The following is a 22,390-nucleotide window of genomic DNA, read 5'->3' on the forward strand; positions in this document are numbered from 1 at the left end:
TGTAGGGAACTATGTTCATGTGCATGGCAGTGGAAGACTGGGAGCAAAGAGACAGTCACTGAGAGACCAAGCAGAGAATGGGATGTTTCTGTCTTTTATAGAAGCTGTGCAGTGGGTGGTGGGGAAGAGGGGTGTTGATCCTGTGAGATGATTTCCAAAGGTTCCCACTAGGTGGAAGTGTTGGTTAGTACATGAGTCAGCAAAGGTTTCTCAATGAACCATTTTTTTTTTTTTTTTTTTAAAGGGCTGAATGGGAAATGCCACTTTCACAGATAAGATGATGGGGGTGGGGAGTAAGGGGTAGGGTTGGTGGTCAGGGAGGCAGTAACTTGGTTCGAGATCACCAAGGAATAGCACTGTCCCATTCTCCCTTGCCTCAGACTTCTAAGGACAATGCAATGAGTTCAGATTCTGCTTCCAGTTATTTTTAACTTCTAATCTCAACTTCTACCACTGAAAACAAGAAGTGCCAGTCTGAGGCCTATTAGTTGTTTTGATGGAATAGATAGGTTAAGGGTCTTAGATGGTAGACCCTGTGGCTCCCCATTGCCTGTGGGATAAAGTTGAAATGCCATAACATGGCTTGTAAGACATTTTTCATGCTGCAGAATTTCCTTATTTTTACTAGTCTGTTACTTGAAGCTCCTTAAATTCTTCCATGGTGCTTTTTGGGGTCTGAAAACCTATGCCTTTAATAGGCATTACTTCTTTGGGAAGCATCACCTGACCTATTTATGGAGATTTGATCACCGTTGACTTCGTGGCATTCCTTTACATAATCTATACTGTGAGGGATTTAGGTCAGAGGTTGTATGATGGCCAGGGACCCAGAACCACCACACATCTTCTCTACTAAATCAGTCAGGACTCTGTTGCTTGTGACAGAAATCCAATTAAGTCTACCCTAGACAAAAAGGAAATGTTTCTGGCCTCAGGGAGGGCATGGGTACAGCTGGGAAAGACTGGATGAGTGACAATTATGTTTTCTGGAATATTCTCACCGATTTTTCTATTGCTTTGAATGTCAAATTCATTCTTTCTTATGAAAGACTGACTCTCTGGTGGGAGATGGGGTCCTGGCTGCTTTATGCTCATCTCTTACCAGCCTCACTACAGGAAAGGTAAAGGCTGTTTCCAACCAGAATTCAGGTTAACAACAAGGACTGACACTGGCAAAAGATGAACATATGCTCAAAGCAGGGCCAATCATTACTGTTGTTCTGATTGGCTTATCTTGGGTCATGTGCCCACCCTATAGACTCTGATTGACAACCTTACTCAAACTGCATGATTTAAGTCAGAAAGCAGAGTTTTTCAAAAGGAAAGTGTTCTTACCAAAAGAAAAGTTTTCTTTTCACTGGGTAAGGAATAGTGGATGTCTAGTCCCCTGCTCCCCAAGAGACATTTATAAAATTGAAGTCAGAACTCAAAGTGTCTCTATTACTTGGCAGATCAGTGTCTTAGTCCATCTTGTATTGCCATAACAGAATACTATGGATTAGGTAACTAGGAAAAGAAACTCATTTCTTATGGCTCTAGAGGCTGGGAAGTCCAAGATTGAGGGTTTGCATTTGGTGAGGGTCTCCTTGTTATATACCATGCCAGAAGGCATCACATGGAAAGAGGAAGAGAAGGGGGCAAAACTCATCATTTTGTCAGAAACTAACTCTGATAATGGAATTATTCATGAGGGCAGAGCCCTGAGGACCTAGTCACCTCTGTTTATACCCCATCTCCCAACACTGTTGCATTGGTGATTAAGTTTCCAACACATGAACTTTGAGGGACATTCAAACCACAGCAGTCAGTGACATGTAACCTTCAACACAGAGCTCTGAATTAAACACAAGGCTGGGGTTTGAGGTTTTGGCACGGCTTGCTATCTACCCTCCACTCTCAAAGGCCATGGATTAGAAACCAAGATACTTAGCTAAAGAGAACTGAGCTTCAAACTGCAAGGAGGAAGGAATTTGGTGAAGACACTCAAATAATAAAGATCATGAAAAACTTCCTAGAGCTCTCATTCCAGTTGACCGAATGAGTACACCGAATCAGGGACCCCCTCATAGGCCTAGCCTTCCATCAACTAGTAAATGAGACCCAACCAACATCTCAGCAATATCTCTAGATGTAACAGGTCTTCCTTGTGTGTTGAGTGGAGATTAAGGAGATGGTTGGTTGGTTGGTTGGTGGGAGTGGTGGCAGTGTTTCCTCATCAACATTTACCTGCTTTGTGTTTTATCAGAACCATGAGCTCAGGTTTATTGTCCTCACTCAAGGCTATAGTCAACCAGGAATGAGACCTCCTCCTTCACTTGGGCAAGTTTCTCCCTTCAAGGTAAACACTTAAGGCTGCTTCCTAGTACGACTGACTTTTATAAATACCTGAGCCCAGAGAAATGGGCAGTTCTTCTTCTGAAATAGATAAACCAACACATTTGGCCCAAGTTCATAGTCAGATATTGACCCCTCAATTTTATTTCTTAACTCAAATTGTTGCCTGCCATGGATAAACCTGTTTTGCTAGAACAGTGGGCACCTAAAGTAGCAAACATAGAATGCTCAATGTGAAAAATGTCCCAAACAAACCATATGAATCTTCTCCTTTTATTAAATTCTCTCAGATATTTAAGCACCAGTAACGAACCCTTTATTTGTTGCCATGAAGAAAATAAAATCTCCCTTCCCTTGGGAAAATGAAAATCCTAGATAAATTAAAGGCCAAAAATCACTGTAATTTTATTTTGCTCAACCTCAGCTAGGGACAGTCTCACTGTGTTGAGTCTGCTTACTCTCCTAGCCCCAGCCCCATTCCTCATCTTTCTCAGATCATTTCCTGCACCTCTCTGCCCAGGAAGCTGGTGACTACAAAATACATCACTGGAGCCCCCTTCCTAGCTGGCTTATCAGGTTCAGCCAATGAGAGACAGTGATAGGAGATTGACAGGTGGGAAAAGAAGATGAGCTATTTCTTCCAGCTTTCTCCCTGCTTTGGGCCACATTTCTGGCAGTGGCTCTGTACTTGAATAAGCATAGATCTGTTCAGCAGCCCCTATTCCCCAGTTCTAGCACTGATGAACTAAGATAGCACTATTTCCTCTTCTTATGATTCAAGGGATTACCAGGTTCCTACTGATGCTAGCCTTGGGTGCCTCAACAACCTGGTTGATTCTCTTAATCCTGCCCACACCTCTGAAAATCCTTCCATTAAGTCCTTTTCCTTTGAGCCATTTAAGTTGCATTCTCTTTCCTGCCATGAGCTTGACTTCATACTCCCTAAGTACCTGGCACCAGGCAGCGTTGGAAGAGTGGGCCCTTCTCCAATGGCGGCATCCTGGGATGTCTTCCATTGGAGGGGATGGAATTATTTTAGGACTTTCACTGTTAAATTCCAACCTTGAGGCTCTTCTGTTCCACTTTTCCTAAGGGTAGTCTTCCAAATAAATGGTAGATAGAACCTATGGATGTCATAGCACCAGTTCTAGACCTATACCATCTAGGTACAACCATAACATTTCCTAATACAAGTATAATGTTTCCAGAACACAGCATATATTACTATCTCTAGCCTCACATTGCTGTTGCCAGCTACAGACACTAACACAGATGCAGTGCGATCTGGGGGAACTGAGGTAGACAAAGCAAAAGAGAAAATCTGGGCTTCAGTTTCATAGGATGCCAGTTGTGGTCTTTAATAATGCTGTTCACCAATATTGACCTTCTTCACTCCAGGCACATATTTTTTAAAAAAACCTATTTCCTGGTTCCTGGTTGGTTGGGATCACGTAACTCATTAAGTCCAAAATGATGAGCAGAAATGACTGGAAACAATGTCTATTTAGGACTGAGGATTTAGTTTTTGGTGGGAGGCTCTCCAGAGTGTTCTTTATGGGCATTATGACCTGGCAAGTTCAAAATGGTAGATGCTTCACCAGCCTGAGTGATAATGAGCAGAATACTCAGGTCAACCCCTTACAGACACGGAGTATGAGAAAGAAAGAAACCTTTGAGCCATCAAAATTTGGGGGTTGTGTTACTATAGTACAATCTAGCTTATCCTGATATAAAATATTTTTCAACATAGCAGAAGTCCAGTAACCTCATTGACCTTTACCATTTGCTTCTCTTAAGCCTTTCAGAAGTCCAACTTGAATAACTATAGAAGCCAACTGTGATTCTGTGAAATATATATTTAGCTCTTTTTCTCAGTTTTCAGACATATACATACACATCTATAGTTTCTAAAATCCTTGGAATCTCCAGAGTTTCTGAAGTGTCTTTGGTATACTAATGAGATGACTGATGGCTGAGTCACTTAAGTAGCTTCAAGGTTGGGAGCTGGTCACTGGAAAGACCACGACAGGATTAGAGGGTTGGATCTTTTAGCTCCATCCCCAGCCTCCAAAGAGGGAAACGTGACTGAATGTTGAGTTGATCACCAATGGACAATGATGTAATAAATCATGCCTTTATAAAGCAGCTTCCATAACAACCCAGAAGGTCCAAGGTCAGGGAGCTTCTGGATAGCTAAACTCAACACACGAGGGTGCCTGGAAGATGTTGCCCAGAGAGGGCATGGAAGCTCCTTCCCACATGCCTCGCCTTTGTGTCTCTTCCATCTGACTGTTCACCTGTACCCTGTGTAATCTCCTTTATAATAAATGGGCAAATGTAAATGTTTCCCTGAGTTCTATGAACCACTCTAAAAAATTAATCAAGTCCAAGGAGGGGCTTGTGAGAACCCCTGCTACATAGCCAGTTGGTCAGAAGTGTAGGCAGCAACCTACTTGCAGCTGATACCTGAAGTGGGGGGCAGTCTTGTGGGACTGAGCCCTCAGCCTGTGGTATCTGATGCTATCTCCAGATAGATAACATCAGAATTGAATTAAAGGATACCCAGCCTGTGTCTGCTGGATAATTGACTAGTTTTGTGTGAGGAGAAATCCCCACACATTGTAGTGACCTGTAGTATTCTGTGTTGATTGTTGAGTAAAGGAATAGGAAAAACACCTTTGACTATTTCTGGTATCTTAGACTGCCCCTAGTTCATGCTTCAGAAACCCAGTGAAATACATCAGGACTTCTGCTCCACATGCTGCAAAATTTCGTCTTACTTTAGCCTTCGGATTCCCTAGGCCTTGGTTGATTTTACTACTCCAAAGGAAGCATAAAAATCCCTTTCTCTACTATATTGCCTGCAACATCAGAACTATAGCTCCCCAGGAGAAGCAAAAAATTCGTGAGCAGCATTTGAGAATATATATACTTTTTGAGAGGAGGGAGGAGGAGTTGTGATAGCCAAAAGGCATTACGTCCACCAAAGATTAAAGGGCTTCTTTTGAATTACACTTCCTCTGGCCCAGATGAGAGCCCTGCCCCTCTCTATTTGGAATGAGGTTAGCATGCAAGGCCTCATCATAGGTGTAGCCACTTCCAGTCTAATGTCCCAGAGTGAGACACTCCCCTGACCCTAAAACTTCCAATACAGGCCAAGATCCAAACTCAATTTATGATCTTAGACCAGCTATACATCAAAGACCTCAACTTTCCAATATAGTGCTTAACTCCCAAATTCTACACATATACTCACTTGATCTGCCATGATTATAGTTAATAGCTTTTGGTGGTATTTCCATGGGATCCCAGAATGTCAGTCATTCCTTCAGTTCACAATGATCCCTGGAGGAAGATAAGGAACAGGAACTGAATGAAAAGCAATTACTGATGATTGTTAAGTGGAATAGGACCTCCCCGCTCTGGTATTACTCTTTGCAAAAGCTGGGTAGGAGGTATCAGAGGACATGACAGCCAGCTTTCAAGATGGTCCTCAATGATCCCCACTTATTGGTATTCAGGCTCTTGTAGTCCCCTCTTGCTTTGTACCAGGGTTGGTCTGTGTGAGCAATATGCAGCAGAAGTGATGGCACTCTACTTGTGAAATTAGGTTATAAAAGACACTGTAGCTTCAGTTTCAGGTTCTCTCTCCCTCTGGGATCACTGGCCTGCCAACAATCATGTGAGTGAGCTTGGAACAGATCCTTCAGGCCTGGATGCTTGAGGTCCCAGTCAACAGCATGACTGCAGCCTCCAGAGCCTGGACCAAATTAAGCTATTCCTGAAGTTCTGATCCTTAGAAACTAAGAACTTTTTAAATAGACACAATTGTACATATTTAGGGGGTACATAGTGATGTTTGTTGTTTTAACCTGTTAAATGTTGAAGTATTTTCTTTCATAGCAATAACTAAAAGGCCAATGGCTCTTTGAATCCTGGGACCTTCCCAAGCTTCTGGTGGCATTATTGTACTGGAGCTTGAACCAATATTCAGCCTCTTGGCTATGCATTTGGGATTGAGAGGTATGGCCTTGGGGACTAGTAAGCACGGTCCACTTTTTTTAGGTGCAGGGGGTCAAGAGAATAGGAAGAAAATGGGCATGTAAACAGATCTATGATAGAGGAAGGGGGTTTGAGATTTTCATTTTATATATACCTATACTAATACTGATCTTTTCTGTAGAGTTTTTGTTGTTGCTTCAGCTGGGCCTTGCCTGTTGTACAGACAATGCCTCACTCTGTCACTCCCAAAGGTACCTATGTACATGCACAGATACAGGATGGGAATTTTTGCTTTGTAATTTGGGGAAGCAATTTTGGTTGGGGTGCAAAACTCAAGAAGAAAGTGTAACAAAGGTAGTCTGAGGTCTAAGTCCTGTCCAGCATCAACAGAGAGCGAGCGGTCAGACCTGCTCTTCAGGAGACACTGATACACAGAGCAAGGCTCTCGAGCCTCTGGGCCCAGGAGAACTGTTCTGGAGTTGGAGAGGAGGATTTTCTTCTTCCCATTCCTGCTAGAATCCAGGAATTTGGGTATCTCTAGGATAGAAAACCTAGTATACATGCCCTGGGTGCATACCTCAGGAGGTGGCATGCTCTACCCCACCCCCCACCATAAGTCCCCAGAAACAAAGCAGCTGAGACCCACCCCAAGTTAAATCCCCCCTTCTCGAAGTACCTGGAGTGTTTTTTTTTCCTGATTGGACCTTTGTTGACACAGACCCCATTGCCCAGGAAATCAGAGGAGGAGGAAAATGAAGGTAATAAACATGAGACTCTAGAATAAAGTAGCATAGAACTGAGATAACTTTTACATCTTACCAGGAGCACATACCGGCCATATAGTTCTGGGCTTCCAGCCACCTGTCCTGAGTCTCCAACCTGATCTGCTCCAAGCTGTGGGCATATGTCTGAAAGATCAGCCCTCTCATTGCATGGCAGAGTGTAGGAGCCAGAATTGGGAGATGGTTTCAGAAAAGCAGCACTTCAGGGAGAAAGTGCTGCACACTTGCAAGAATGCCTTGCCCTGCCTGCTTCAGTATTTCTACAAGCAATGACCCAGGTGAGGGTTTCCTTTAAGGTAGGCCAAACCTATGTTATGGAAAGAATAACATACTTTATTCTTTATACTTTATTCTTTAATACTTTAATTCTTTATACTTTAATAACATACTTTATACTTTATTCATACAGACTCACCTTGAGTATTTTTTCCTGGGAGGTTTGAAGCATAAAGAAAAATAAGAATTTATAATACATGAAGCAAACAATTATTGGCTCCAGGAAAAATCTAACTAAGCAATGGTTGGTTTCAGTGCAACTCAATTACCTTTACATTTTGGCAAACAGCCCCTATAGGAAGCCTATAATTTTCTTTTTAAAAAGATGGTTTTTTTCTTCATATTAATTTTCTAAAATCCGAAGTTGAAAATGATACCAATACTAAAACCCACTGACGGTTCCTTGGTATATTTGATTGGATGATACTGATTTTGTTGGGTTTCTAATGTGGCCATATTGCACACACGAGGAGAATCATGTCTGTGCTGGCTGTAGGGAGGAGTTGGCCTCACCCCTCCCTGGGAGTGGGAACGTCTTCTTTTGCAGGTAAGATGTGATGCACTGAAGTGAAGGGAAATAACTGAGGTTGTTTCACTAACAATTTTCTATAAGCAAAATCTCCTGGAAGCAAACAAGAAGTTCTTGAGCGTTACCTTATGACATTCCATTGCATATGAACTTCTCAAAAAAAAAAAGTTTCTTCAGTTTCTTTTTAATTTCCATGTGGGGAAAAATACACATAGCTATGATAATAAACATACAAATCCCAAAATGTATGCATTATAGTCAATCATCTGTTATTTTTTGACTTTTTAATAATAGCCATGCTGAAGGCTGGATGCAGTGGCTCACACCTGTAATCTCAGCACTTTGAGAGGCTGAGGCAGGTGCATCACCTGAGGTCAGGAGTTCAAGACCAGCCTGGCCAACATGGTGAAGCCCCATCTCTACTAATGGTTTTTTAAAATAATATTTTAACTTTTATTTTAGGTTCATGGGTCCATGGGCATGTTATATAGGTAAACTTGTCACTTGGGGGTTTTGTGTACAGATTATTTCAGCACCTGGATGCTAAGCACAGTATCTGACAGTTGTTTTTTCTTAACCGCTCTCCTCCTACCCTCCCCTTTCTGATAGGCCTAGTATCTGTTGTTCCCCTGTATGTTTCCATATGTTATGATTTAGCTCTCACTTACGAGAAGATGAGGTATTTGGTTTTCTGTTCCTGTGTCAGCTTGCTAAGGATAATGGACTCCAGCTCCATCCAGGTTCCTGCAAGGGACACAGTCTCATTCTTTTATGGCTACATAATACTCTATGGTATAAATGTACCACATTTATCTAAACTATGACTGATAGGCATTTAGGTTGATTCCATGTCTTTGCTATAGTGAATTTTACTGCAATGAACATACGTGTGCACGTATCTTTATGGTAGAACAATTTATATTCCTTTGGGTACACACCCAGTAATGGAATTTCTGGGTCAAGTGGTAGTTCTGTCTTTAGTTCTTTGAGGAACCAGCACACCACTTTCCACAATGGTTGAACGAATTGACACTCCCACCAGCAGTGTATAAGCAGTCCCTTTTCTCTGCAACCTCACCAGCATCTGTTATTTTTTGACTTTTTAATAATAGCCATGCTGAAGGCTGGATGCAGTGGCTCACACCTGTAATCCCAGCACTTTGAGAGGCTGAGGCAGGTGCATCACCTGAGGTCAGGAGTTCAAGACCAGCCTGGCCAACATGGTGAAGCCCCATCTCTACTAAAAAGACAAAAATTAGCTGTGCATGGTGGCACACGCCTGTAATCCCAACCACTTGGGAGGCTGAGGCGGGAGAATTGTTTGAATCCAGAGGCAGAGGCTGCAGTGAGCTGAGATCGTGCCACTGCACTCCAGCCTGGGCGATAGAGACCCTGTCCCAAAAAATAAAAAATAAAAAATAAAAATGAAAAACCATTTTGACGGTGTGAGACGGTAAGATGGTATCTCATTGTGGTTTTGATTTGCATTTCTCTAATGATCAGTGATAATGGAGTTTTTCATATGCTTGTTGACTTCATGTATGTCTTTTGAGAAGTGTTCTTTCCTTTGCTCACTTATTCATGGATTGTTTGCTTTTTGCTTGTATGTTTCAGTTCCTTGTATTTTCTGGATATTAGGTCTTTGTCAGATGTATACTTTGCAGATATTTTCTCCCATTCTGTCTGTTGCCTGTTTACTCTGTTGATAGTTTCTTTTGCCATGCAGAGGATCTTTAGTTTAATTAGGGCCCACTTGTCAATTTTTGCTTTTGTTGTAATTGCTTTTGGCATTTTTGTCATGAAATCTTTGCCCATTCTTATGTCCAAAGTGGTATTTCCTAGGTTCTCACAGAGTTTTTATAGTTTTATGTTTCACATTTAGGTCTGTAATCCATCTTGAGTTGATTTTTATATATGGTATGAGGAAGGAGGCTCAGTTTCAATTTTCTTCATGTGGCCAGCCAGTTATTCCAGCACCATTTATTGAATAGGGAGTCCTTTCACCATTGCTTGTTTTTGTCAGTTTTGTCAAAGATCTGATGGTTGTAGGTGTGTGGCCATGTTTCTGGGCTCTATATTCCATTCCATTGATCTATGTGTCCATTTACACCAATATCATGCTGTTTTGGTTACTGTAGCCCTTTGGCATAGTTTGAAGTCAGATAGCATGATGCTTTCAGCCTTGTCCTTTTTGCTTAGGACTGCCTTGACTATTCAGGCTCCTTTTGGTTCCATATGAATTTTAGAATAGGTTTTTCTAGTTCTGTCAAGAATGTCATTGGTAGATTGATAATAGTATCAAATCTTTAAATTGCTTTGGGCAGTATGGCCATTTTAGCAATATGGATTCTTACTGTCAATGAGCATGAAATGTTCTTCCATTTGTGTCTTCTGATTTCTTTGAACAGTGTTTTGTGGTTCTCATTGTAGAGATCTTTCACCTCCCTGGCTAGCTATATTCCTAGGTATTTTATTCTCCTTGTAGCAGTCATGAAAAGGATTTCATTTCTGATTTGGCTCTTGGCTTGGGTGCTGTTAGGGTAACTGAATGCTACTGATTTCTGTACATTGATGTTGTATTCCAAAACTTTAAAGTTGTTTATGTGCTCAAGGAGCTTTTGGCCTGAGACTGTGGGGTTTTCTAGATACAGAATATCATCTGCATATGGGGATAGTTTGACGTCCTCTCTTCCTATTACATTCGGATGCCTTTTATCTTGCCTGATTGCCCTGGCCAGGGCTTCCAATATTTTATATACTTGCAAATGTTGAGATAAATGTCAATATACTTCAGCCTTGTACTATGTATGTATATGCAAAATTTTGTATGTGTTTATTTTGCTCATTATTAAAAGCCTATGACTTTGATTATATGGGTTGGAGGACTTAACTCTTATTTGTGGATTTTATATATGTCTTTTCAAATTTTTGCCAAAAGTTCTGCTGTTATTGTTTAAGGAGATTAGTCAGGACATTGAAATATTAAAATGTTTTAGAAATTGAGAAAATGTACAAGAGTAAAGTCATAAAAATACTCTATTTTTTGAGACAGTCTTGCTCTGTCACTCAGGCTGGAGTACAGTGGTGCTATCTTGGCTCACTGCAACCTCCACCTCCTGCATTTAAGCAATTATTCTGCCTCAGCCTCCCAAGTAGCTGGCATTACAGGCATGCACGGCCACGCCTGGCTAATGAGCCACCATGCCTGGCCTAAAAATACTTTTAAAATCATGCACTGGATATGCTTGGAATATTAGGGTAACACAAAACTGATTTTCCATCTGACAATGACTTAAGCACTGAATATTAGCACTAAACTTTTAAGAACACTTATTATATTGAATAAAAAAAGAAGTATCAATTTAATTAGCTGTTTAGCCACTTCAGTTTTACCTTTTAGGACTCAGCTTCCTCACCTATAAATTGAACATCTTAAATAAGATTTCTAAGGCCAGAAGTAAAGAAGGGTCTGTTTTTCAAAAATTCTTTAATGTCTGAGAAAACCCAGGTTCTCAAAGTCAATCATGTAACTGCTTTATCTTTACTAGCTATAGGTCAGGTCACTAGTTCTCAAAGTTGGCTGAACACTGAAATCACCTGGGGAGTCTTAAGCCAGAATCCAGGAGTGAGATCTGGACATTAGCCAGAAGGTTTAATTGGCTTTGGGTGTGACCTGTACATTAGGAGTTTCAGGAGTGCTCCAGGTGATTCAAATGTGTAGCAAAATTTGAGAACCACAAGTCTAGGTCATGTATTAAAATCATCTAGGTTGCTTCTTAAAAGTGTAGCTGCTTTCTTCCTCTCAACCTTCCTCTGCCGTGTTCACACCTTGCTGGCTCCAGCCTCTGTGGCACATTCCAGCCCTCTAGCCTGTGACCAACAGAGAAAAAAAAATCACGTTTTCTTGCCCCATAGATACCTTGAGGTGAACAAAAAAATTAAATTTTAGCCATGAGGGAAATCGTGCATATCCAGGCCAGTCACTGTGGCAACCAGATCAGTGCCAAATTCTGGGAAGTGATCAGTGATGAACATGGCATTGACCCTACTGGCACCTACCATGGGGACAGCAATCTGCAGATGGACCACATCTCCGTGCACTATGATGAAGCCACAGGTGTAAAGTATGTTCCTTGTGCCATCCTGCTGGATCTAGAACCCGGGACCATGGACTCTGTTTGCTTAGGTCCTTTTGGCCAGATCTTTAGATGAGACAACTTTGTTTCTGGGCAGTCTGGGGCTGGCAACAACTGGGCCAAAGGCCACTACACAGAAGTGGCTTAGCTGGTTGATTCCATCCTGGATGAGGTGCTGTAGTGGGAAATCAGAACTGGAGAGATAGATAGGGTTACAGGAGGATTTATTAAGGTGTACAATGGCTAAGAGGACTTGCATCCAGAAAGTCTGAGCCCCGAGCAAAGACAGACAGACCCTTTTAAGTGTCTTGAGGTGAGAAAAATGTGAAGCAGGAAGTGGACTTACAGAAGCAAGAACAAAAGTAGTTAATCACGTGACAGGTCTTATATCTTAGAAAAGGTAAACATGTTTTGCAGCTTGTGCTTGTCTGCCTTGTGACCTTGCAGCTGCTCAGTAAGAAAAACAGGAACTTACAGAACTTACAAAATAAGCAAAGCAGAGATATGGTTAATGTTTCAGAGAGAGGCAGTTAATATTCTTTAACTTCAACTTTGGTTGGTGAGGGGTTGTGGGCGGGGAAGTGTGGGGGGGCTGGTTACCAAAAGCCTGTTTCAGCCTAACTTTAAACAGCAATTTTAGGTAATCCTAATAATTTTCTTTTCTTTCATTCCCCTCTTTGGTGCCTTTTATAGATGGATTTTAATAGAAGGCACCACTATCATTTATTTCTTCCTGGATTGGCACATATTTTTCCTTGGGTAGAGGCTGATATTTAGTTAAGGCCATTATTTGGGTGGTAGTATGTCTGGCCACAATCGCTTCTACAGTTCACTGTATACTCCTGAATAGAAGAGGCTGAAGACAAGGGAGTACTAAGCATCTGCCAAGGATAAGCATAAACCCTCCTATTAAGGTTTTAAATCCATTGAAAGATGAAAACTATCCTCTGAAAAGGGAGTCTGGAGACCAACCTTTCCAGGTTTGAACTGGAACATGAGCTAATTTCTGCATCCTAGCAGTGATTTCCATGACAGATTGTCCATTATCATCAATTTCTAGACAGCAATTTGTTAAGTTAAACTTCCCACATACTCCTCCTTCTGAGGCCAGGAGGTAGTTTAGTGCTAACCTATTTTGATAAAGGGCATTTCTCATCTGTGTGGCTTGCACGGCCAGCAAATTCAAGGCCCTTGACATTTCATTGGTTATAACTTCAAGAACAGCCTGTAACCATATGATACAATTTATCACATAAATGGAGGTATGGTACCCCCATGTTTCATCCTCTGCCCAGGTGGCTGGGCCATGGTACTTCATTCTCTCAGGAGGCCATTCATTATTTTTTCTGTCTCCTATATCTATCCTTTATGTTTGTGTCCTTTTTTGTTGTTATGCTTTTCTTAGCTTTTTAAAAAATATATGGCTCCATGGGCATGTAATGTGGCAAAGGCATAGAGTCAGTAAAAATATTGACCACTTTTCCTTTGGCTGACAGCAGGACCCTTGTTAGAGCCATCAGTTCTGCATTTTGAGCTGAAGTCCTGGTGTGTAGAGGCTGTGCCTCTACCATGGAATCCCATGTCAGTACTGTATACCCAGCTCAACAGACCCCGTCTGAGACAAATCTGTTTCCATCCATGAAGTACTCAGCATCTGGACCACCAAGGAGGTGGTCTTTTAAGTCCCTTCAGCTGGAGAACACCTCATCTACTATGTCCACACAGTAATACTGAGGTAGGGGGTGTTTTGGTCTATGGGCAGCAGAGTAGCTAGGTTTAGTGTATTTACAGTCTCTATAATGATGTGAGGATTTTCACATAAGAGTCCTTGATATCTAGTCATTCTTGGGTTTGATGATAGCTAATGATGTTCTCTGATCCATTAAGGTGGTAACTGTGTGTGCCACTTGAATAATCAATTTTTGTCCTAGGGCCAATTGGTTAGCCTCTTGTGAAGCCAGAGCCGTGGCGGCTAACGCTTTGAAACAAGGAGGCCAGCCTAGTGCCAACAGGTCTAGTTGTTTAGATAAGTATGCCACAGGTCGATGCCACGATCCCATAATTTGAGTTAGGACCTCTATAGCCATTCCTTTCCATTCATGGACATACAGAAAGAAGCCCTTGGTTTGACCTGGCAGCCCTAACCCTGGGGACTGAAACCAGGCCTTTTTAATTTTCTTAAAGGGTTTTTTGGTCAGCCTCCCAAAGGAGGGACTCCCTTTTCCCCCTCTTTGTGGCTTCATATAGGGGTTTTGCCATAAGTGAGAAGTTTGGAATCCAAATGCGGCAACAACCTGCTGCTCTTAAAAACTTATTTGACGCCGGGTGGTTGGGGTGAGAAGTGCCCACACAGCCCCGCTTTTGTTCACTGTCAAGTTCACGTTTCCCATGACTTATTTCAAAACCTAGATATTTGACTCCTTCTGAACAGATCTGTGCCTTTTTCTTAGATACTTTATATTCTGCTTTCCACAAAAGGCAGAGGAGCTTCTTAGTGCCCTGTAGGCAGTCCACTCAAGTAGGGGCTGCAAGTAGATTGTCTATGTACTGCAGCAGGATGCATTTGTCATTAGTTGTGTCAAAAGTTCTGAGATGTGATGCCAGCACTTCTTCAAAGATTGGAGGGGAATTCTTGAACCCCTGTGGGAGCCTTGTCCAAGTGTGCTGTGTTTCATCCCAGTGAAATGCAAAGATAGGCTGGCTTATTGGTGCCAGCTAGAGACAAAAGAATGTATTTTTTAGGTCTAAGCAAATAAGCCAGGTTGCACTAGCTGGTGTTTGTCCCATTAAGGTGTATGGGTTGGGCACTACTGGGTGGATTGTCTCCATAACCCAGTTTATAGCACGCAAATTCTGTACTGGCTTGTATTTACCAGACGGCTTCTGAACGGGCAATAAAGGAATGTTCCAAGGTGACCTGCATTTAACTATGATTCCATGCTTGAAAAGCTGGTCTATATGCTTTTGAACACCTCAGATGGCTTCTATGAAAATTGGGTATTGGCGAACTCGTACTGGGGAGGCTTCCAGTTTTAGCTCTACTAGGACTAGTACCCGATTTACAGCCAGCCCTGGTGGGTTGTCCTTTGCCCACACTGCAGGTATTTTAGTAATTAGCCCATATATTTCAAGAGGTTCTGGCAGTCTTGGCTTAAGTGGTACTTCTGCATAGAGTCTCCACTCCTTGGCCTTTGGGAGTGTGAGGGTTAACACCATAGCCTTTGGTTGACTGAAGTTTAAGGATGTGTTTTCTTGTGGCCCGAAGGAAATTTGTGCCTGTAGTTTTTGGAGTAAGTCTGTTTCTAGCAAGGGGACTGAGCAGTGTGGGAGGTACAGAAAATTTATGCTGACTTCCCATCCTCCAATAATGCACCTCCTGGACAGACAGAAAGGCCTTTTTTTTCAGAGATTCCAGTTGCCCTAATAATAGTCGTATAATTCTTGGATAGTGGCACTACAGGTCGGGTCACTACCGAGTATTCAGCTCCTGTATCTACCATAAAGTCCATTCATTGGTCCCTGCCTCTACTAAGACCATAGGCTCCTGGGGCCTGAAGAGATGGAGCCTGGTCTGCCTCAGTTGTCACAGCCTGCAGCCTTTGCTAGGCTGATCAGGTGAGTGTCTGGTTTTAGAACACAATGGCTGGCAGCTGGTGGCTCTAGCCAAATTCCCTGGTCACAGCTATTTCCTTTATCTTTCCGTGGACATTCATCCTTCCAGTGTCCTTTTGCATAATGCACATTGATCCCTCTCCAGCCTAATCTGGCCTTCAAATCTTGGTCTAGCCCGACCTCTTTCACGGCCATGACTGCGTCCCCTCATTATGCCAGTCTCTCTTTCAACCAGGGCTGCCACCAAGAGCTTGGCCTTTTTCTTAATCCTCTGCTCAGATTCCTTTTCTTCTTGCTCACAGTTGACGTACACCTTGGTAGCCACCTCTATAAGCTCAGTAGCATTTATGCCTGTGAAACCTTCCCATTTTTGAAGCTTTTGCTTAATGTCACATCTTGTGCCTGACCAACAAATGAGGTACTCACCATGTCCTGATTTTTAACAGCCTCCAGATCAAATAGAGTATAGAGCCAGTGTGCCTGACAGAGCCTCTTGTAGAACCGACTTCAGGTTTCATTAGCCTTTTGTAGGGCCTCTGAAATCTTTCCTATTGTCATGGCCTTCGTCCCACCTGCTTTTATTCCATTTAAGAGTGCTTCTCGGTACCTTTGCAGGTGTTGGAGCTCCCCTGCCTCGTTTGGGTCCCAGTTAGGATCCGTCTCTGGGAACAGCTCCTGGGCAAAACGCTGGACATCATTTGTGCCACCTGGCACATTGTTCTCTAACCACCGGAGAGCTGCTTGTGTCACTCTCCAGTGCTCTACTGTATTAAGCAGTGTCAGAAGGAGCTGCTGGCAGTCTGGCCAGGTGGGGTTATGAGTCAGCAAAATGGACCTCATCAAGTCTATGAGAGCCTGTGGCATCTCCATATGGGAGGAAGTATGTTGTTTCCAATTTAGGTGGTCTGTCATAGAGAAGGGCTGGTAGATGAAAATCCACTGCCCTCCCCCAACCTGGCCTTGTTCATTATAAGTTTGTGCTCAAGTCTCACAGAGGGGCATTTTGTAAGACTCGGGTGCGGCCAGACTGGAGGTGGCTTGCTACATCACCTTGTTTTCCCTCTTTGGCTTTCACGGGCAGGGATTCAGGCTCTCCCCTGTGGGGTGATGCTGGAGATTTGCTTTCCTCTGAGCCTGATTCCTCAAGGGCCATTAGCTCTGTACCCTGTCCTAGCCCTGACAAGGGCAGGTGTAATGGAACATAACAGGAGGAATCTCTTTCCTCTGGAGGTGCTTGTAGGACTGGCTTTTCCTGGCTCTCCTGTTACTTTTTCTTTTCATCTGAGGTCCCTGGCATAATTGGCTTTTCTATCACCTTAAGCTCATCCTGGGCCACTAAGGCTTTACAATAGTTTGCTAAACAAGGCTATAGCCATTTGGGGCGAGTCTGGACCACATTTAATCAGGAGTTAATGTATATAAATTGATCTGGATGCCAAGGCTATCCGACTCCGCTTACCACCCAAAATACATGGCCAACTGCTTCCCTATCTATTGTTCCTTCAGCTGGCCACCTGCATTAAAAGAAGGCCATTAATTCACAGAGAGTTCTCAACCACAGGGGGGTCACTTTAACTCCATAATCTCCTCCAAAACCTTTCTTAAAATTCTTTAACATGCACTCCAATGGAGTAAGTTTCGACAATTTCCTCCCATTCCTCCCTTTATGATGCGTAATCACTCAGCCTTTTGTGTCGGACTGACCAGACCGGTTCCTATTATGGGAGTTTCAGGCACCACTTAGCTAGGAGAGTACCTTATTCCTGTTACAACTGCTGCAGTCATAAGGCAGCTCCTATCAGCCATATGCAGATCCGCCTAGACCTGCTCAGTCACACACTTGCTTCGGAGCACACAGTCAACACTAAGATCTGTACCTCCCCACATCACGCCCCGCAATGGTCCCTCCTGGAACTGTCTCTTTCACACACTTTCACACACCTCCTCACTCCCAGTACCTGTTCCTTAATTGGGGTGGCGAGCCACTCTCACCACCTTCAGTTTTTGTTTCCTTTCCTAAGCCAACTTAGCAAGCCTCTCATGTCCTGTGTCAGTGGGGGTGTAAGCTTCATCCGAATTGGTGAGCCATCCTCTCCACCCTCAGACCCTCTGGGTCAAACTAGTAGTTAAACCCTGGGAGGCAATCAGTCTCCCCTTCTGCGTTTATGGGAGGGGTCCTGTCTTGGGGCCCCAAACCTTACTGTGGTTCTGAAGAATGCACACTGCTCCTGGAATCATCCTGCAGCCCCTTTTCTGGTTCTGCTGCAGGGAAGGGCACCGGGACATAGGAGAGCTGATCTCTCTGGGCTGAAGTTTTCCCATTGTTGCCTAGGGTCTTGGGTCTGCCCCAGCCCGGGCTCCAATCCCACAGGCAAAGGAGACAAAATCTGCCATCTCCAATCCCGGATGAGCCCTCAGAAAATGTACTGGGAAATCAGAACTGGAGAGACCAATAGGTTACAGGAGGATTAAGGTGTACACTGGCTCAGTGGACTTGCATCCAGAAAGTCTGAGCCCTGAACAGAGAGGGACAGGCCCTTTTAAGCATCTTGAGGCGGGAAAAAGGTGAAGCAGGAAGTGGGCTTACAGAAGCCCAAACAAAAGCAGTTAATCATGTGACAGGTCTTACATCTTAGAAAACATGTTTGCAGCTCGCACTTATCTGTCTTATTACCTTGTGCTACGCAGCAAGAAAAACAGGAACTTAGAGAACTTACAAAATATGCAGAACAGAGACATGGTTAATGTTTCACAGTGAAGCAGTTAATATTCTTTCTTAACTTCAACTTTGGGGGGTTGCGGGAGCGGGGCAGTGTGGTTACCAGAAGCCTATTTCAGCTTAAACAGCAATTTTAGGTAATCATAATAATTTTCTTTTCTTTCTCTATTTCAGTATGGAAGGAGGCAGAGAACTGTGACTGCCTGCAGGTCTTCTTGGTGACCCACTCGCTGAGTCGGGGGACAGGCTCTGGAATGGACACTCTCATCAGCAAGATCTGAGAAGCGTACCCTGGTTGCATTGTGAACATCTTCAGTGTTGTGCCTTCACCCAAAAGGACACCGTGGTTGAACCCTACAATATCACACTCTGTCCAGTTGAGAGAAAACTCTCATGAGACCATCTGTATTGATAATGAAGACCTCTATAACATCTGCTCCCACACTCTGAAGCAGACCACACCAACCTACAGGGATATGATCCCCCTCGTCTCAGCCACCATAAACAGTGTCACCATCTCCTTCTGCTTCCCTGGCCAGCTCAATGCTGACCTCTGCAAGTTGGCAGTCAACATGGTCCCTTTCCTACATCTCCATTTCTTTATGCCTGGCTCTTCCCCTCTCACCAGCCATGGAAGCCAGTAGTATCGAGCTCTCTCAATGTCTGAATTCAGCCAGCAGATCTTCAATGGCAAGAACATGATGAATGCCTGTGAACGCCACCATGGATGATACCTTCCCATGGCTGCTGTCTTCAGTGGTCAGATGTCCATGAAGGAGGTCAATGAGAAAATGCTTAATCTGCAAAAATGAACAGCAGCTACATTGTGGAATGAATCTCCAACAATGTAAAGAACACAGTACGTGACATTCCATCTCGTGGCCTGAAAACTTCGGCTGTTTCTATTGGGAACTATGTGGCCTTCCAGGAGCTCTTCAAGCACATCTCAGATTAGAGGAAGGGGATCAAGTGGGGACAAGAGACCATCCTTGGTCCCTAAGCCTCCAGGAATGCCCTAATCCCCACCTTTTCTTACCCCTGAAAAGGAATTAACATCCCTGACTATGTAGTGGTGTATACTGCCACATCAGCGTTTGAGTCAATCTCCAGAGGAGAGGGGAACCCTCCTCCATCTTTTCTGCAACATCTCATATCTTCCTTCTGCTGCTACTTCCCCCGCCCCTACACTTGGTTTTGTTCTACCCTACATTTGAGATTTCTATGTGTTAAACTTGCCTTTTTTATATTGAAAAGATGACATTGCCCCAATAGCCAAAAATAAATGGGATTTCTTTAAAAAAAAAATAGGTGCAGCTATCCTCTCAGAGACTCAGATTCAGATTCAATGGGTGTGGAATGGACTCCCCAAATCCACCTTTTAAACAAGTTCCTCCAGCTCTTGGCGCAGGGGATCTCAGAACCACAATTTGAGAAGCATTGTTTGGATGTCAATCTTTGGGCATTCATTTAAGTCTGGTTTCACTTAACTTGCACCATAAGGAACAGATTCTCTAGATTAGGATACAGCATTGGGAAATGGGAGGGTGAAGTGCATAAGGAGCCAAGAGGCCCTTCCTTCCAAGTACTATAGATTGAGATTTGCTTGAGAAATCAGGGCACTTTTAAGCCAACAGGCTTAGGAGAAAGAATCCTTCCAAACACATGAAATCCCCTGTAAGAGAGACACTCAGGTCTGAACTGTTTAGACATGACCATGGGAGACCAAGGTCAGACCAGAGTATTTAGGGCTCTAGCTTTCTGTTTCTTGATAACCCTGGGTTCTTACATTGGAATGTTTAAGTAAGGTGCTCAGTAATGTCTTGCTGTAAAGTCTCTAGTGCAGTGTCCTTGACTCATATCAGGATACTCAGTGGGTTATGTCCTCCTGCTGCTCTGGTCCAATATAATCACCCAGTGCCCTTCTGTGTCATCCAGGGCACTCATTCCATCCAGGCCCTCTAAATAATGGTAGAGAGGGCCAAAGGTCTGTGGTTGCGTATAGCAGACACTGCTGGTACCCTGCCCAGGCTCTGTCAGCCCCTTCCATTTCAGGGCATGCTGGCCTGACTCCCGTTCACCAGCACCTGCTTCTTAGGCCGAGGACTTCCTCTATCCTCCAACAGTGGATTCACACATAGACTAGGAGTCCTCAAATATTGACTGATGGGAGTTGGTGTTGGCTCCCTTGCCTCGTGTGTGGGATAACTCTGAGGATTGTTTCCTACTATGGCTCCCCGAATCCTTCAACAGGATTAAGCTCCAGGAGCTACAGTGGTGAGTAAGGTAGCCTTTGTTGACTGCTTCGTCTCACTCCCCAACTAGTTTCCTGGGATCACATCCAAAATAAACTACGTGCACTCAGATCTTAGTCTGAGTTCCTTCACAAAAAGATGCTAAAACAAAAACACTGGGATTGCTAGCTTCTTGTAACTAATCCCCAGTGTTTATAAATCAGCTACTTCTGAATATTTAAATGTGATGCTCTTGGATAGAAATACACATCTTTCATTACAGAGAAAGTTCTGGTGCTGAGATACCTGAACTAAACATCTTTAATTGTCAATAATACTCAAAGGGGTTCTTGATCTTTAGGCTTTATAAAGAGAATGGTTGTTATATATTGCAAATAATTTATGATATGGATACTCAATCATTTTTGGGACAAGTAGGCATGGATAAATTTAAAGTGATTGGTAGGCTATTATATTAAGCTAAATTTACAAACATTACAAGCTACAGATGCATGGCATGAACTTTGTATCATCAATTGCTGCATCCCTTACTGGACTCTTTTCTCCTTTCTGGTCTACATTATTTGTTGACCTTCCTCTGGGGCCATGCTGTTCCATACCCTATAGAGGCCTCTATTGCAGTAAAGAAAACATGTATAAGGTAAACTTCGCATATCCAAGTGATTACACACACAAATATACATTTAACACTCAGCTGCTTTTATGATTCTAGTCATATATAATGTGGTAAACACACACCTCTGATTTGAAGCACAACCATTTCCTTTTGATCCACTTTGTGAAAAGAATGGCAGCGCCCAGTAATGTAGCTCTCCTTTTCAGATAAAAAGAAACCTTCCCAGCTACCATTTAGAAATCTTACCTGTTTTGCAGGATATTAGTGAACATATGCTGGTTGGACAAATGTTCAACCTCTGGGAGGTTCGGTCAGAAGCCGATATGACTCTGGTGTCACATAACCTGTAGACAACCCACAGGTGGGGTCTTTGGAGATATTCATTGTATTTTCTGTGTTATCTCACAACTAATTGAAAGGTAAACACCAGGGACATCTCAGTCGAGATCAAGCTATAAACTTTATTGTTGGGGGTGCTGACCCGAAAAATGTGACTTGGGTCTAAACCATGATCAAATTGCCAAACATCCTCCCTCCCCTCCTACAACCCTGCAAGTCTAACATTACACCCTCAGAGGGGAGATCTGGCCTACAGAGCAGAAGCACATGCCCAGGATCACTGGGTGAGATATACAGCCAGAGCATATGAGGGACCCTGGCTCAGCTGATTAGTTCTACCCATGGTCAAGGCCATGATAGGATGTGGATGCTGCTTGTAAAGAAGAGAGTGAGGGAAAGCCATTCTGCCTAAGATCACTGACATGTGTACCTATCCACCAGAGAATCATGACCTGTGAATGTCAGATTCCAACCTACTGCATTAAGCATTACTCTCCTAAGGAGGAGTGAGGGTGCTAAAGGGTGGTAGATATTCCTGAGCTCTCCTATTCCCATATGGAGGGGGAAAAGAGGTCCCTTCTGTGGACCATGTCTGTAGTTCTTCTGTGCTCATCACCCCTTGGAAACAAGTCCTCTAGTTGGATGGACTTACTAAATCTCATTCAAATTTCCCAGTTCTCTGCTATGCCATCTCCCTGTTCAGCCCACCATAATGCTGAAATTACCACTAGTGATTTGTCTTAGTCAACTTGAGCTGGCATAACAAAATACTATAGGCTGGGTAGCTTAAACG

The 22,390-nt window shown here is 43.2% G+C and overlaps 1 pseudogene; it reads left to right on the plus strand.

Moving 5' to 3' along the window:
• The first annotated feature begins 11,874 nt into the window (after positions 1-11,874).
• Positions 11,875-19,414, plus strand: LOC108528370 (tubulin beta-7 chain-like; annotated as a pseudogene).
• Positions 19,415-22,390: the final 2,976 nt, after the last annotated feature.

The sequence above is a fragment of the Rhinopithecus bieti genome, unplaced genomic scaffold (assembly GCF_001698545.2).
Source record: "Rhinopithecus bieti isolate Rb0 unplaced genomic scaffold, ASM169854v2 scaffold_4553, whole genome shotgun sequence".
In the NCBI taxonomy this organism is placed as follows: domain Eukaryota; kingdom Metazoa; phylum Chordata; class Mammalia; order Primates; family Cercopithecidae; genus Rhinopithecus; species Rhinopithecus bieti.